The sequence below is a fragment of the Lactuca saligna genome, chromosome 8 (assembly GCF_052625555.1).
Source record: "Lactuca saligna cultivar CGN05327 chromosome 8, ASM5262555v1, whole genome shotgun sequence".
Taxonomy (NCBI): domain Eukaryota; kingdom Viridiplantae; phylum Streptophyta; class Magnoliopsida; order Asterales; family Asteraceae; genus Lactuca; species Lactuca saligna.
Genome location: NC_136424.1, coordinates 70,548,402 through 70,564,564, shown reverse-complemented (window position 1 = coordinate 70,564,564; position 16,163 = coordinate 70,548,402).

The following is a 16,163-nucleotide window of genomic DNA, read 5'->3' as shown; positions in this document are numbered from 1 at the left end:
ACTCATACATGTTTGTGGCGAAAAACAATCCCCGTACCATCATGCCTATTCATATATTTCCACTATCACACATAGCTCCTATATCAGTATCGAAATAAATCAATCAGTGGCCTAACGCCCAAGGCCTCTAAGGTGTAACCCTTGTAATCACAACTAACCATCACCATCCTAGCATCGACGACCTCAACCACAAGAGAATGGATTAGACTTAAAAAAAATCACAACCCAACTAATCATCAAAGCAAAAGATATAAACGAGTGATAGATTCTGGGCTATATAAACCTACCCATGGAACTCCCTGAATGTATTCACACTATAACTAATACAATGTCGGCTATACGTACAAGAATTCATGTAATGAGGATATAACAACTTACAGCATGAAGAACACATTAAAAAGTGTCTTAATGGAGGCCATTTATCCACTTTCTACAAACTGTAGGTACCGGAACCTATGCCACCTCTACCGCTAAACATGTGTATTTGACCCTATTGTAACCAAGACATAACTCCACACCTCTAAGCAGTCCTCATGTGCATGTCCTTTCTGTTCGTACCTACCGTATTTAAACTTATGATGTACGGACATTTAAACTTATGATGTACGGACACGAGAGTCTTCCAATATTACCACAAATGACATGATTCTTTTGGACTCCGTAACTTCCAACTAATCACAGAATGCTCAGTGGGAGTTTTTGAAACCTTCAACCTCATAAGTATCCCCCACGAAGCATCATCCATGAGCATCATCAACTAATAAGTATCCTCCTTAAGCATCTTCAACTGATGAGCATCCTCTTTGATCGAGTAAATGTCTTGGGATTCAATGGAATAGATTTTAGATGATACTGGATATTGATAATGGTGGTTAAGTGATTAAAGCCATCGAATTGTGATTTTAAGCAAAAATGTAAAATAGAAAATGTGATATTTCAGGCTTCATGCATGAAGTAATGATTTTAGTTCTACATGTTTTAAGTAAAAAATAATTAGATAGGATTGTGGGTGTTTTCAGTACCTTTGTGTGCACATAAAAGAATGCCAATGGGTCTGAAATACTAATGGTGGCTCAGTAGCCGAGGGGTTTGGGTTGGGCTTTGGTAGGATGTTGACTTATGGGAAACGTTATGGTTGAATATCAATAGTTCCTTTTTGAGTTTCTTATAAGTGGATCCTTGCTAGTTTTTGTGAGAACAGTTTCAAGCAATTGAAGTTACCAGTGATGGATTTTGTTGTAGGGATCTTGGAAGATTTTCGAGATTTCTACGCACATGTGCTAGTATGGAATTTGGGATGCCCTATAATATTTTCTTTTGGGTTGGTAATTATTGTGTTCATGGGAGCAGTAGGTTAGCGATGAATTATCAATAAGTCAAGTGTGCATTCAAGGTCTTTTAGGCATAATTTTCGGATTTGAAATTGGCGGGAACTCATGATTGGATTGGTCTGAGTGTTCGTTCTGCATGGTATAATGGTGTTCTTAGTCAGGGACTTGGGGTAAGTATGGCGAGTAGGTGATCGATGGCCATTATGTATGTCCCTAGAGTTTTGGGCTGATGGATTCCTAGTTTTGTGAATTATGTTGAAAGAGTTAGTTACAGTCACAACTTCGAGATTTTTCTCTGTTTGACTAGTTTCGCTATGAGTGGGGTCGTACTGTTAGGGAAAAAGAGGTAGTTGTTACAATTGAATATTTTCAAGTGTTTGAGTTGGTTTCTAGCATCAGTTGGGTTCCTCATGTTCTATCGATTTTTTAATTTGGATGCATTTATTTTATGAAGTGGTTGGAAGGAGCATACAAATTGTGTTAGTATAGTTTCCAAAATTCTAACCGAGCCAGATTTTGAGGACGAACTCGAGTTTAAGTGAGGGAGAATTATAAGACCTAGTGTCAGGATGTTTCTTCTTTTGGGATATTGGGATGTAATTGGATCGAGTAAAGGTCTTGGGCTTCAAGGGAATAGAGTTTCAAACTGCTTGGATAATGATAATGTTGGTCAAGTGGTTAAAGCCCTCGAATTTTGCTTGGAAGCAAAAGTTTGAAATGGGAAAGGTGATATTTTAAGCTTCTTCCATGAATTAATTATTTTCATTCAGTATGTTTTAAGTCAAAAATATTTTTATAGGATTGTGGGGCTTGTCAATACCTACGTGTGCATATAAAAATCATCAAAAACGGACTTGTAACGAAGAAGTTATGGTTGTTTGAAGTTGAAATAGATTTTGGGAAAAACCTGTCACCAAAGCGTAGAGAGGATTCACCACGGTGCGGTGTGCTATGAAGTCCAAGCCCATTAAACTAGGGTTTGGATCGTATTTAAAGGCTTCAAACGCTTGTTTTAGGTCATTGTCAACCTCCATTGCACCAAGAAACCCTCTCTTCTACAAACCCTAGCCTCCCTTCAAAGATTAAGCTCCTTCTCTCTCCTTGAACCACTTTTGGGTGCTTTTGGTGGTGATTTCATGAAACGTGAAGATCCACAAACTTCAAGGAATGTTGTTTCAAGTTTGGATATGGCAAAGTCACTCCAATTATGGACTATTATGAGTATAAAATTTATATCTTGCTCTTAAGTTCTTTAGATCTTATCATTTATGGTTTTTGGCACTTTTGGTCCATTTTATGGGTTCATGGAGTTGAGATTGGTCCATTTTATGGGTGATCTTGGAGTTGAGAGGACTCCAACACCGTGTGATCGGTTTGTAATGCTTCTTGAACCTCATGTACTAGGAAAGCTATGATATTTTGCCTACCCTTTGAGTCATGCAAGTTATCTTGGTCCTTTAGGTCATTTTTATGTATTAAAGTTTAGATCTTGAAAGTTTGTGGCCTTATTTTGGATAAAGTTGCAAACTTTATCCATTTACATATCATGTGATTTCAGATCTAAATTTTAGAGGCTTAGACTTAATGGATTAAGTTAAGAAATATACATCCTTGGTCCCTTTGAGACTTAAAGTCTAAATCGTGGTTGTTTGGACCATCCTAATGGATAAAGTTGGAAACTTTATCTATTATGAAGCTATTAGGTATCAGATATGATGCTATGAGCCTTGGTCTTTAAGAATTAAGCACTTAATGAAGAATAGGACATTCTCATAACCACGACATGGATAAGGAAGGCCCACGATGTGGTGGTGCTCTGCCTCGCGACTGTTTTTTTGTTTGGCAACCACAATACGGCCATCAGTTGGCCATGACATGGTGGTCCGCTGAGTTGACCTTAACAGTTGAATTTTTTATTAATTTGACTTTTGGTCAAACTCTGATAGAATTGAGTGTTTATCTAAGAACTAGTATCGGTTTAGCATTATGTAGCTTGTGTTAGTTGTTTTGTGACTGAGGTTTCTCTTGAGCTTCTGTTGGTTAGCTCATGTGACTTTTATTATTATACTTTATACTGCAATATGTATCCTTTGTGTGTAGGATGCTGATATGCTATAGTGATCTATTAGATTGGTAGACCTATTATGATTACCTGTGTGTGCTAGTTGTTATTATTATTATTATTATTATTATTATTATTATTATTATTATTATTATTATTATTATTATTATTATTATTATTGTTGCTTTATTATTATTATTATTTTGCATTCGTAGACATATTGTGGTTGGGTTGAGGCGTTCTTGCTCTGTATTATAGGCCAAGATACCCGTGTGGTCCAGTTAATATTATAGGCCTAAGGAGAGCAGTCCAACTATATGTTGTAGGCTTATAAGAGCAGTCCACATGTATTATAGGCCTTGCAAGGCGATCTAGTCAGACTGTAGGCTCATGTGTGCATGCATTGTATGTGTATTATTATGTGAGGTATTTTGAGGAACTCGCTAAGCTTTAACTTACAGTTGCGGAATAAATGTTTTTCATGTACTTTGGTAGTGTGTGGGAAGGCAAAGGAATGGTTGTATGCACCCATCAATAGTTTAATGATTTGAGATTAAGCGACACTTTTATTTATAACTCTGATTTTGAACTAAGGTTTACAGATAAAGGGTTTTTCGTTGAATATGTATTATGAAAATATGTGTTTAAAAATGAAAATTTTATTCTGAAAATTTGGAAGTTACACATGAGCATCTTTAATTGATGAACCTCCTCCTTGAGCATCTTCAACTGAAGAGCATCCTCCTTGAGCATTTTCAATTATTGAACATCCTCCCTTAGCATCTTCAATTTCTGAGCATCCATGATGTTCACATGAGATCCCTAATGTTCACTCGTGATTCCCGATGCTTATTTGTGATCCATGATGCTCACTCATGATTCTTGATGCCCACTTGTAATGCTTGATGCTAACTCGCGATTCCTTATGCTCACTTGTGATCCTTGACGGTCACTTGTGATTCCTGATGCTCATGTGCGATACTTGATGCTTATTCGTAATACTCGATGCTCACTCATCATCCCTAATGCTCACTTGTGATTCCTGATGTTTACTCGTGATTCCTGATGCTCACTTGTGATCCTTGATTCTCAATCATGATTCTTGGTGCTCTGTTATGATCCTTAATGCTCAATCATAATTTGTGATGCTCACTTGAATTTGATTAAGTCTTCACGCCCAACGGTGACGAGCTCAACGAAAAAGGGAAGAAAGTGACATCATCTTAATCCAAACAACATCAAGTGGAGGAACAGATGGAAAAGATCAATCATAGATAAAAATGTTCAAGAAGTAGAGGTTGAGCAAGTAGGAATAAAGTGTTTTTATGTAATTTCTTTATTTAGGGTTGCATTTTTTCCCTTATACTTTCTTAATTTTTTTTACTCTCTATAAATTTCTTTATTAATGAATGTTTTTTTAATTATGTAATAATTTGTTTGTATATTTAGTTAGTTTTTATTTGTTTTAATTAACTTATTCAAAAAAATGGTTAGGAAATAGAAGGTAGGTGTGTTATTCGATTAAATCGGTTGGGTTTTATCGGGGTTTTTTTTATATTTTAAATCTAATCATAATCAAACCAAATAAGGTTCAGATTAATCGGTTTTTGTTTATTTATTACAGTTTATTCGACTCGGTTAACCCGCTAAACCGAATAAAATTTCACACGTAAAAATAAATAATAAACTAAAAGAGAAAAAAAAACAATTAGTGAACTATCACCAAATAAAGAAAATACACTAATATATAACATATTATATTCAATCTTTCATAATGTCTTGTCTTAAAGAGTCGATGCAAATACACAAGTTGTAGAGATAGAATAATATAACTTTAGTCATATATGAAAACAAAAGAAATGACTGAAGGTTAATTGACATTTGGTTAATTTGTTTTTGCTTTTTAAGTGTGGTCTAGGGAGTTTATTACATTAGGAAAAAGCATTTGATTTTTGAAAATTTGCGTTGCTAGTTTTTACAAATATGCATTCATATAAATTTGAAATAATAGTTTAAATTAGGAAAATCTAGCTAATTAAAATTTTTGCTAGTATTGTGTGGGATGATCCGATGAGAGTCCAAATATTTACCCGAGCCAACACATTTTATAGTGTATTTGTGGCTTCCCATCATTAGTGAAAAGCCATGAGATATGAAATATAATTTGGTTGTTCATATGATATAATAAGTTTTGCAGCATGTGCCTGAAATCCATCCAGGAGAGCTTATGTAGTCATTGCACTTAGACTAATACATCTAACCAATAAAGGTTGAAGTTAAGTACCTTGCTTAAGCATGTAGGATTTGAGTGAAAAAAGTGAGATAAGAACAAGAGAAATTACCAAAAGTTGAAAGAATTTTGGAGTTGTCAAAGTATGAAATCAAAGGATCAAAAATTCTGAAGTATCAGAAAGTTGAAGATACAAAAAATCAAACAAGAAGGTGGTGAATTCAAAGAAATTGAAAAACAAATATTAAAAAAGAGATGAATTCCAAAGAGCTCCATTTTGGTATCAAAGTTGTAATTATTTCTAGAATTTATGTATGTTTGGTAGTTTAACCAAAAATACCTTGAGGTTAAGAAAGATTTATGGGGATGGATTCGGAGGGTTGCAAAAATGAATGTCATATAAGCTAAGGGGTGAAGCTTCATAAGGATTATGAGTATTTAGGAATGAGAAGTTCTTAGAATCAGAGACACAAATACATGCATTGCAGTCTTGGGATAATGGTTGGGTTTGAAACGGATTGTTTTATGCAATATTGGTAAGATAAAATCAGTTTGCTTGGGGGCAAGCAAAGATTAAGTGTGGGGTATTTTGATATATGCATATCTATACATATATTTTACATCATATCTTAAGATTTTTAGTCATTTTTATTCCCATTATAGAACAAAAGGTACTTAATATATTTTATATTTTGTTGTAGGGGTAAAAGACATGTTCAGAGTGAAAAGGAAGTTGGAAGCTAGGAATTTGGATCAAGGCTAAAATGAAGAAAAATACGCTTACCATGTTGTGGTGACATTCCCACGACATGACATTTTGGATTTCCCCGCTGGATCTAGAAGACTTGTTGAATATTGGAATAGACACGAAGGCCACGACATGGTGGACTTACCACGTCCTGGTGATCAGGATTCGGGAAAACTATATATAGAAGTCATAATCCTCTAAAAATTTAACTTTGGCTGGAGTTATTGTCGTCTTTTGAAGGCCAAGAACACCCTTTGAATCTTGGAGTTGCAGAATGTCGATCATAGCTTGGAATTGAGAGATTTGAGGCAATACAACTTCCTATTATGTTTTTCTAGGTGAGTTTAATCATGACTATTGAGTTGAATTTCGTTTTTTGTGTTTACTTGTTGAAATTATGGGCTAAAAAACTATGAATTTTGTTTAGATTAGATTGCTTGACTTTTTATGGTTTGATTTATGGTTTGGATGATGTCTAGTTGGTTATTTGTTACTTTAGCTTATTAAAGAACCTTTTATGCTTATGAAAACTACTTTTCTGTTTATTGATGTGTTTAATTAAGTTTTCATGACCATCATTCTTGACTGAACTTGAATCTTATGATATTTGTGAATTGCAAAATTGTAGGACTAGAATTTTGACCAAAATCTATGGTTAAATAGAAAAGTGGGAAAAATAATTGTAGGAGCTAATATATACAAATTTAGTTATTAGCTTAGACACCTTAATCCAACAGTTTATATGCTATTTTTGGTTATATATTCAATTAGATACATACCCTTAAATATTGGGTATTGAAGTTGAGTTTTCTTTTTCAGCATGTTTGCAGAAATTTAGGCAACTTTAAACTGTCAAAATGTCTTCGTTATTTGTCCGATTTGCTTGATTTTGATGTTTGAATTTTACATTCTTATATCTCGAGAATAATTAATTTGTGTTTATAATAAATTTAAAGAAAAAGAAAAAGTGAAATCATTTTCAGTGTATATCTAATATTTGGTCTATTAATTTGGGAACAAAAACATACCAAGTATATAATTCATGTTTACATGTAAGCCTACAGTTATATGTTTGTTCTTACTGTGCTTGCTTACTACAAAATTTCTGACTTTTTTTTTTGCACTTTTGAAACAATTATGTATACTTTCATTATTTTTAATTAACAAATTTGTTTCTTTGAAAGTTTTATTATGTTATCATAAGCTATAAAGTAATAAAAAAGATGCAATGTTTATAATCATATTATAAATGTTATTCGGGTTATGGAATCATAACACATTTATTTGGTTCTTTTCAGTTATAGTAGTGCGCTAATCATGTTATGAATGTTATTCGGGTAATAACCGACCCAAATTGATTAATACCTGAACCGAACCAAACATATATAGGTTAATCGACCCGGGTTTTGGTTCCTACAATTAGTCTTATTTAGTTTTCGGGTTATTTGGGTTCATGTCAATTCGGTGCGGTTCCGATACGGATAATATCCCTAGTTTAAAATAACAAATTAGATGAACAGTTTTAAAAAGTATTTCACATATATAATCATAAATGTTTTGGTCAAAACTTGATAAACTAATTTCATAACTAAATTAGTAAGTGTGATGTGATGTTTCGAATAAAATGTTAAATTGTAAAGTGCTTAAACTCTTGCAATTTACTGAAGATCTTAGGAATAAAACAGCAACATTAATAGGTAATTCAAACTTAATGTTGACTTGATGCCAGATATAAACACGTTTATTTTTAAGAGTTTGAACAAAAAAAAATGTTAAAGTTGAAAAACTATAGAATAAGAGAATAAATCTTAAGATTACCAAAAAAGGTCAAGATAACACATGATATCTTTGAAGTTTATGAGAAATTATTATGCGTGTGCAAATAAATGATTAAAACATGTATGCATGTTATGATTTAAACAATTAACATTATGTAAATAAAGTAAATGCAAGAACAATGAGATACACAAGGAAAACCCTTAATCATTTAGGATCTCCGGTATAAAACCTCATGATGTGACACTCTCACATTGCCTTAGAACTCTTGTTAAATAAAATTACACCAATCGTCCGTCACCCAAGTGTCGAAAAGCATGTTTAGTCCCTATTTTCAAAAATTAACTCGGACCGTCCCTTATTTGTTTTAAATGTGCATGCTTCGTCCATAATATGCGATTTTATTACGATTTTAGTCTATGTCATATTTGAAATGACCATAATGCCCTTTATGTATTTCTTTTCTAATTAATTTTATGTGATAGTTATTATTATTAATTAAAAAATAAAAAGAAAAAAAAATATGGTCCTACTTCAAATCCAACCCAACTTCCCCACCCAACCTACCATTCCGTTACTGTCTTTCTTCTCTAAAGTTTTCAAAAAAACCCTACAACCATTCATCCTAAAGCCACCGCAGGTGGATAATCTCCCCGATGAACCCTCTCTGCATCCATCACCATCTCTGATGAACCTTCTCTCTCTCTCTCTATCTATTGTTTGAAGAACACTTAATCACCAACATCAATGAAAGTCAACACCACAACGGCCTGAATCACCACAAAGAGATCGCAGCACCACCAGAAACTTACCTTCCTCAACCTTGCAACTCTTCACACTCGCACACTTCCACAACTGATCTGTCCTTCAAAACCCTTTTGTAAATTTGCTCCTCCCTAACAAATTCGACACAAAAACGTCAGGTAATACTCCGGCGGAATGTACATCAGATCTAGGGTTTGGAACTGAGGTGGAGGTGGAACTAGGGTTTTCAATCGAAGATGAAGGCTGAAAATAGTAGATTTGTTCTTCCTTTTCTGTCGGTGAGGGTGAGGGAGAACACAGTGACGGTGGTGCGGAGAAGAAGGGTTTAGTCGGAGTGCAGATGAAGGGTGGTGCTTTAAGCGTCGCTGGAAGTGCAGATGAAAAGGTAGTTGCATATATAGCATTCAGTAACACCATCACCGCATCCTCTTAGGATTTCAAAGTGACACATGAAGCCATGGATCTCATTCACTTGTGCGCCGCCATCGATCTCCATTGGCTAGGGTTTCGAGATCGACGATGCTAAGACCGATCTCTTTCTTCATCTTTGTTCATATCGATTTTTGATAGGTGTAAAGTTTTCAGATTATGTTTTAGTTGGAGGAAGTATTTGAGGTGATAGATGGTTGTGCCGAAGGAGATGACGGCGATAGGTGGTGGTGCCGAAGGAGATGACGGTGACAGGTGGTGGTGTCGAAGGTGTAGGCGGTGATAGGTGGTGGTGGGTTATTTATGGAGAACCTTGTTGCAAAGATGGGGGAAATGGAAGGCAAGAGGGGATATTTGGTTTATTTTTTTTATTTTTTAAATTTAAAACTGATAAATAAATAAAAGAAAATGAAAAAGAAACTACTAAGGGTAAAGTAGTCATTTCATATCAATAGGGACCAAGCATGCAAGAAAGAAGAAACCCAGGGACGGTCCGAGTTAATTTTTGAAAATAGAGACTAAACATGCTTTCTGGCATGTGCACGAGGGACGATTGGTTTAATTTATCCTAAATAAAAATGTGTTACAGTGCTAGTTGAATGTGATGTTTGTGTGGATGTGCTCAAGAGTGTTCAAGGAAAAACAGAGAGTATAGGTGAGATTTTGGATGTAAAATCGATCAGCTAGGCTATATATAAGTATATAACAAACTCTCATAAAAGTTAGGGATCTTTTTTGATATTTGCTTGACTTGGTATTTAAGGACTTGTATGTCTATTTCATTTGACGATGTGTCATTTGACTCGGTTCATCAATTTCTATATAAAGTTTTTGTTCTTGTGTAAGATATTACAGAAAATATAAAGGCAATCACAAGATACTGAATAATCCAATATCTTAGGTTTCTTAGAACGTAAGTGTAAGTTCAAGAAACTGATAATAAAATAAATATGAAAATTTTACCGATTACAATAATTATAAATTAGTATTTTCATCAAAAATCACTAAAAATAATCGTTGGTTAAAAATAATTAAATTTAATAGTATATTATTTAATAAATTAATGAAAATATACAAAAGATCAACAAAAAAAAAAAAAGATGACTTAGTGTTATTTTTCGGTCAAATATACAAAGTTCAAGTCGCATTTAAAACGATATATATATATATATATATATATATATATATATATATATATATATATATATATATATATATATATATATATATATATATATATATATATATATATATATATATATATATAGGGTTAGATTCATTTGAGACCACCTATATTTTGTGAGACCGTGAGACGTATTTTTTTATTTTTTTTATTTTTTTTAGTTAATTCATGTTCTGAAAATAATATTTAAAAAAAGAATTTTTTTGATTTTTCCATTTATTTTGCATTTTAAAATTATTTTTAGAATATGTACATTGTAATATTCTATTTAGAATATTATACGTATTTTTCAAAAAAAAATAGAATTTTTTTTTTAGTTAATTCAAGTTCCGAAAATAATATTTAAAAAAAGAATTTTTAGATTTTTTCATTTATTTTGCATTTTAAAATTATTTTTTAGAATATGTCAGTGTAATATTCTATTTAGAATATTTCACGTATTTTTCAAAAAAAAACGGAATTTTTTTTATTTATTTTTATTTTTTTTATATTTTTTTATATTTTTTTTTAGTTAATTCAAGTTCCGAAAATAATATTTAAAAAAAGAATTTTTGGATTTTTCCATTTATTTTGCATTTTAAAATTATTTTTAGATTTGGTCTCACGGTCTCACAAAATTAGAATGGTCTCAAATGAACCTGAACATATATATATATATATATATATATATATATATATATATATATATATATATATATATATATATATATATATAAGAGGTAGGTAATAGAGATAGATTCAAATATGTTTAGTAACTATTGTGTGTATGAATGCACCAATAGGAATTTAAGAATAATTAAATAATTAAAAATTGTAATAAGGGTAATTATGTAACTTTAGCATGCTAATTAAAATAAAATCCCTTAATTCATGGAAATTACCATTAAAATCTGTTTGACCAACTATTTAACCCTAGCCTTCTATATTATACGTAACATGCCTCCTCTAATTTTCTTATGGACGAATGAACATCGTCTGATCAAAAGAGGTAGTCAAACCTCTTGCTGCAAATATGTTTCCCCACTCCATTGATTAAGAAGATGTTATTCTCGGTGGCTCCATCTCCAATCGAAGCTAGCTTCAACATCGAGGCAGTTTTGGAGTCACAAGAAGTCAATGTATGTTTCTGCATCATTGCTACAGTTTCTTCGATTATCGGTTCTCTAGAGCTTTTCCAGATTGAGCAAACTTCGTATTCCCTTATTTATCCGGTAACAACTCTTCAATTCTCATGAATTATGGTCCATTAACTTGTGATTCGAATTATTTATTTCTATTGTTCGCTGAATTAGATGGTTAAGTAAGGGAAAACCTAACGTGTTCAAGAAGAACGCGCTATGCCTATAAGGTGCTCGACTAAATTCCTGAAAGAAGGACCAACTTGTTATCTCAGTGAACTGTTGGTGGAAGTGAAAATATTCTGATTTGCACACCAACTGTTTGTTAAAATGTCTCAGTGAACTTCAGTTACTTAGTCCAAAATTTGTTCTTTCTTGCTTAATGAGTCACTTTCAGTTAGAAGGAAGCATAGAAAAAGATGTTAGTTCGTATGGTTCCAGCTCTTGTATCAGGGACTTATAATGTAAGTAACATTCTTTATTCATGTGTTCAAGTTGATGAGTTTCAATTTCTTTTATGTGGATACTCTTCTTTCTTACAAAATAATGTTTTCAAATCCTATATGAAAACCACGTTTCTATGCTTTAATGGGTCTGCCATATATTTTTTTTTTCTTTCGGTTATGGAATATAATTCTAGGTTGTTTGTGCCTTTTTATTTTTCATCAACACAAATTAATTTACTCTTTCAACCTTGTGGTATGCGTTCTAAATCATGTTGTTGGAAATTATGTTTATAGGTAAAGTATTGCAAGTAAATCAAATATGGTTTTTGGCTTGTTTAATGATAATGTCTAACAAGTGTTTGTTGAAATGCCTGAAAGAGAATTTAAAGAATTTAATCTTGTGGTATGCATTATGTCAGAATTACTAGCAGTAAATACAATACCTTTGAATGTGTTCTATATATTCTATCAAAATGTATTCTACCAGAATAAAATCGATGTATTCTGCCAGAATGTATTATATGTATTCTGTCATGTTCTATTTATTCTACCAGAATATATTAAGTGATAGTTAATTGCAAGTAACATGTTTTTAACAATTATTAGTTTTCATTGTATTTGTGATAAGAATGGCTGGAAGAAGGCGTTGAAGACCTTGATATTCTTTTAGAATATTTATAATTATATTAAAATGTATAAAGATTTTAGTCTATAAGAATATGTATGAATTTGTATTTAAGTTCGGATGTATAAAAATATATTATAATGTTTGTTATTTTTCAACATCTGATTCAAAATTTTTGTTATTCTTCAATAATATTCTATTAGAATGAAATTCTGAAAGAGTATCATTCTAACAAAATAATATTCTATTAGAACAAAATTTTGAAATAGCATCATTCTAACAAAAAATATTCTGATAGAATAAAATCAGTAAAAATTTGAAATTGAATTAATTAAAAAATTCAGATTTTTTTAAATTAGGAGAATTAATCATCCCTAAAAATTCGAAAAATTTGCTTTTATAAATGTAGTTAATTGTCCAAAATACCCTTTTGCTTAAAATTGTGTGATTATTGTTAGGTGCATTTCATGTACCCATTTTGTAGCTTTATTTTATAAAAGTACATTGCATATAGGCTTAAACTCATGAATTTTGCATGTTTTTAGGGATTTTTCATGAGGCAATTTCATTCAAATACTTTTGTGATATTTCAGGGACTTTTGGAGGTAGGATCTTGTTGGAGAAGGTAAATAAAAGTTGCGGACAAAATTTCGGGACTTGCGGAGCACCGAGGAGCAAGATATCAAAGAAAAGAACATTTTGGCTTTACAGAGATTTACACGGCCGTGTAAATGCAAGCCTTGCGTTTACGCGGGCCGTGTAAACGTAGATTTCTGCGAATTATACTTTTGCGTTTACGCGGGCCGTGTAAATGACAGTGTTAATTTACACGGGCCGTGTAAACGTAAACGTGGGTTTTAAAGCAGTTTTTCACCATTCTTAAAAGGGGGAACCAACTTTTTACTTAGGGGGTCGACTTTTGGAGTAGAGAAGGCGAATTTCTTGAGGATTTTGAAGTTGATTAACACTTGGGAACATTTGATTTCATTTTGTAAGAACTTTAATTTCATTTTCTAGATTTGTGATCTTGTTCTAGCCATGAGTGGCTAGAACCCTAAATTCTCCAACTTTATGTCTTGACATTTGGATGTGATTTCAATCATATGACTTGATGTTTGCTTTCAATTTTCTATCTAGTGAATTTGATTTTGTCTCAATCGAATGTTTGATTCTAATTGTGATTCTTATTGGCCATTTGAATTAGGGTTAGATCATTCTAGTTATCTAATTGCAAAATCCGTAATTGTTTTGTAAATTGGACTAGGTAACAAGCACTAATCTGGTTTCTATTGAATGAAATTAGTGTAAATCTATTCACACATTCTTATGCTCCCGAGCTTATGAGGAGTATTGAGTATTGTTGGGAACATTCACATAAAGTTTAATGCAATCTTTCAACCTAATTCTAAGAGCTTGTTTAGATTAGATTGGTAAGGTTAGGATTAATCAAAGAGCTTGTTTTGGTTAATTATTGTGGTGAATGGGAAGTGTTAGAGCTTGTTAACACTTTCAAGTACCAACTTAGATAGAATTAAACAAATATCTTGTCATCCATGGAATCACATTGCTAATTTGTCTTGCATAGAGTTGGAGTTCTCACAAATCCTGAATATGTTTCATTTAATTAATCATTTACTTATTGCTTTATTCTTTTGTTTAAATCATTGCATACCAACCCCCCATTTATGTGACCATTATTGTACCTTCCGCAAAAAGGTATAAGCACTTGTCCCGTGTCTCTGTGGATCGACCCTGCTTACCTTGTATTACATTTTTAGTGCAAAGTAACAGTGTTTTGGAGTCATTTTGTACCCCTTCATTTGTTGGGTTTGACATGCCTAACAAATTGGCGCCGTTGCCGGGGACACAGTGTTACTAATTGTTTATGCCAAGCATTTTGTGAGCAGGTGCTTTCAAAAAAAAAATTTCAGGTAGAAGATAAGTTTTCAGTTGAAGGAATTTGTGAGAAGATTAATGTGTTGTAAAGGCCCACCTACTTAGAACAAAGCACATTCAGGGGCCAAGTCGAGCCAACGACTTAAAACAAGGGCAGCTAACCGGGAGGCAACCCGGGGTTTTTTTTCCTTTATGTTAAAACTTCTTAGTCTTTGGTAAATTTCAATTGTTTTTTAATGTCCCAAATGGTTTTGAACTTATTTTTTATGCCTAGAAAATGAATCTCCGGCTCCAAAAATACTTCACGGATAGCTTGGGGAGGATGAAGAGGAGGTTCACACCGTAATTGTGAGGCTCCAAGAACGATTCGGTAAATTCTTTCCATATCTTTAACCGTTCATATTTTACTTAAAATTCAATCATAGTGCATTTGTTACTGTTTTAGACCCATTCCCAACCCAGCTACCATCCTCCACCATCCGACTCTTAATAGGCCGACTATGCCTCTATCCAAGCATCGAGGACGATGCTATATTTTAAGCTTGGGGAGGGGAATCCATCCATGTATAAATCCCGTTGCATGTAAAAGTACATATTGCATTAATTTTCATTTCATTTTCTTTTTCATTTTTTTTTCTGCATGGAAAATTTTTCAAAGACCAAAAAGATTTTCTTTCTATTCTAATTTTTATTATTTTCTTTGCATTTCGTTTTCATCTAAATTTTTGCGTTGCATAAAAAAAATTTGATCCAATCCCAAGCAACCGAATCTTTTCAAAACAGTTGAGATGGTAAGTGAGTTGGGTGCCTTGAAATTGGCTTGGTCTTTTTATTGAAAAATCTAAAAGCAAGTTAATCACACACGAGCACATCTCCCGAAGCTACTTGTGCAAAACAGAAAATGAGAAGATTGTCTACACTGGAGCATAACAGCAGGTATGAGTCAATTCTTTGGGACATATGACTGGTCTTATGAGTAGTAATGTTCAATTGAACTTAAAATGCCAAATTCAAAAGTTTATAAAAAGAATGCAAAATCTCAATGTCCCGTCTTCCAGCGCTCTTAAAAGTCCTTTCTACTCATTCCCTTTTATATACCCTGCTTGAGGGCATAGCTTTCAACTATACTTACGGGTCTTTGCATGTTAACCTTTAGTCCCCTGAAAAATGTCTTAGAAGTCCTAACGCTAATAGACCGTGAGATGTCCCATAATAGAAAAATCAAGGACGGAAATATAAAGAAATTGGCCAAATAAATAAGTTAATAAGAGTGTTATGTGTTAACTTAGTTATTTGTATTTGTGTAACTTTAAAAAAAAAAAAAAAAAAAAAAAAAAAAAACTATTATTAAGTTAATCTGTGACCTTTGGGATTCGAACAAGTAAGCTCTGAGGGGTTTTTTACACCTAATCGCCTAAAGCTAAATTGTTTGGGAGTGATTGAGTTGAAAATTCGTTACACGGGTTCCATAGAAAGTCATGAACTTAATAATAGCAAATAAAGCTAATATGTGGCCTTTGAGATTCAGGCAAGTAAACCCGAGGGATCTCTTTA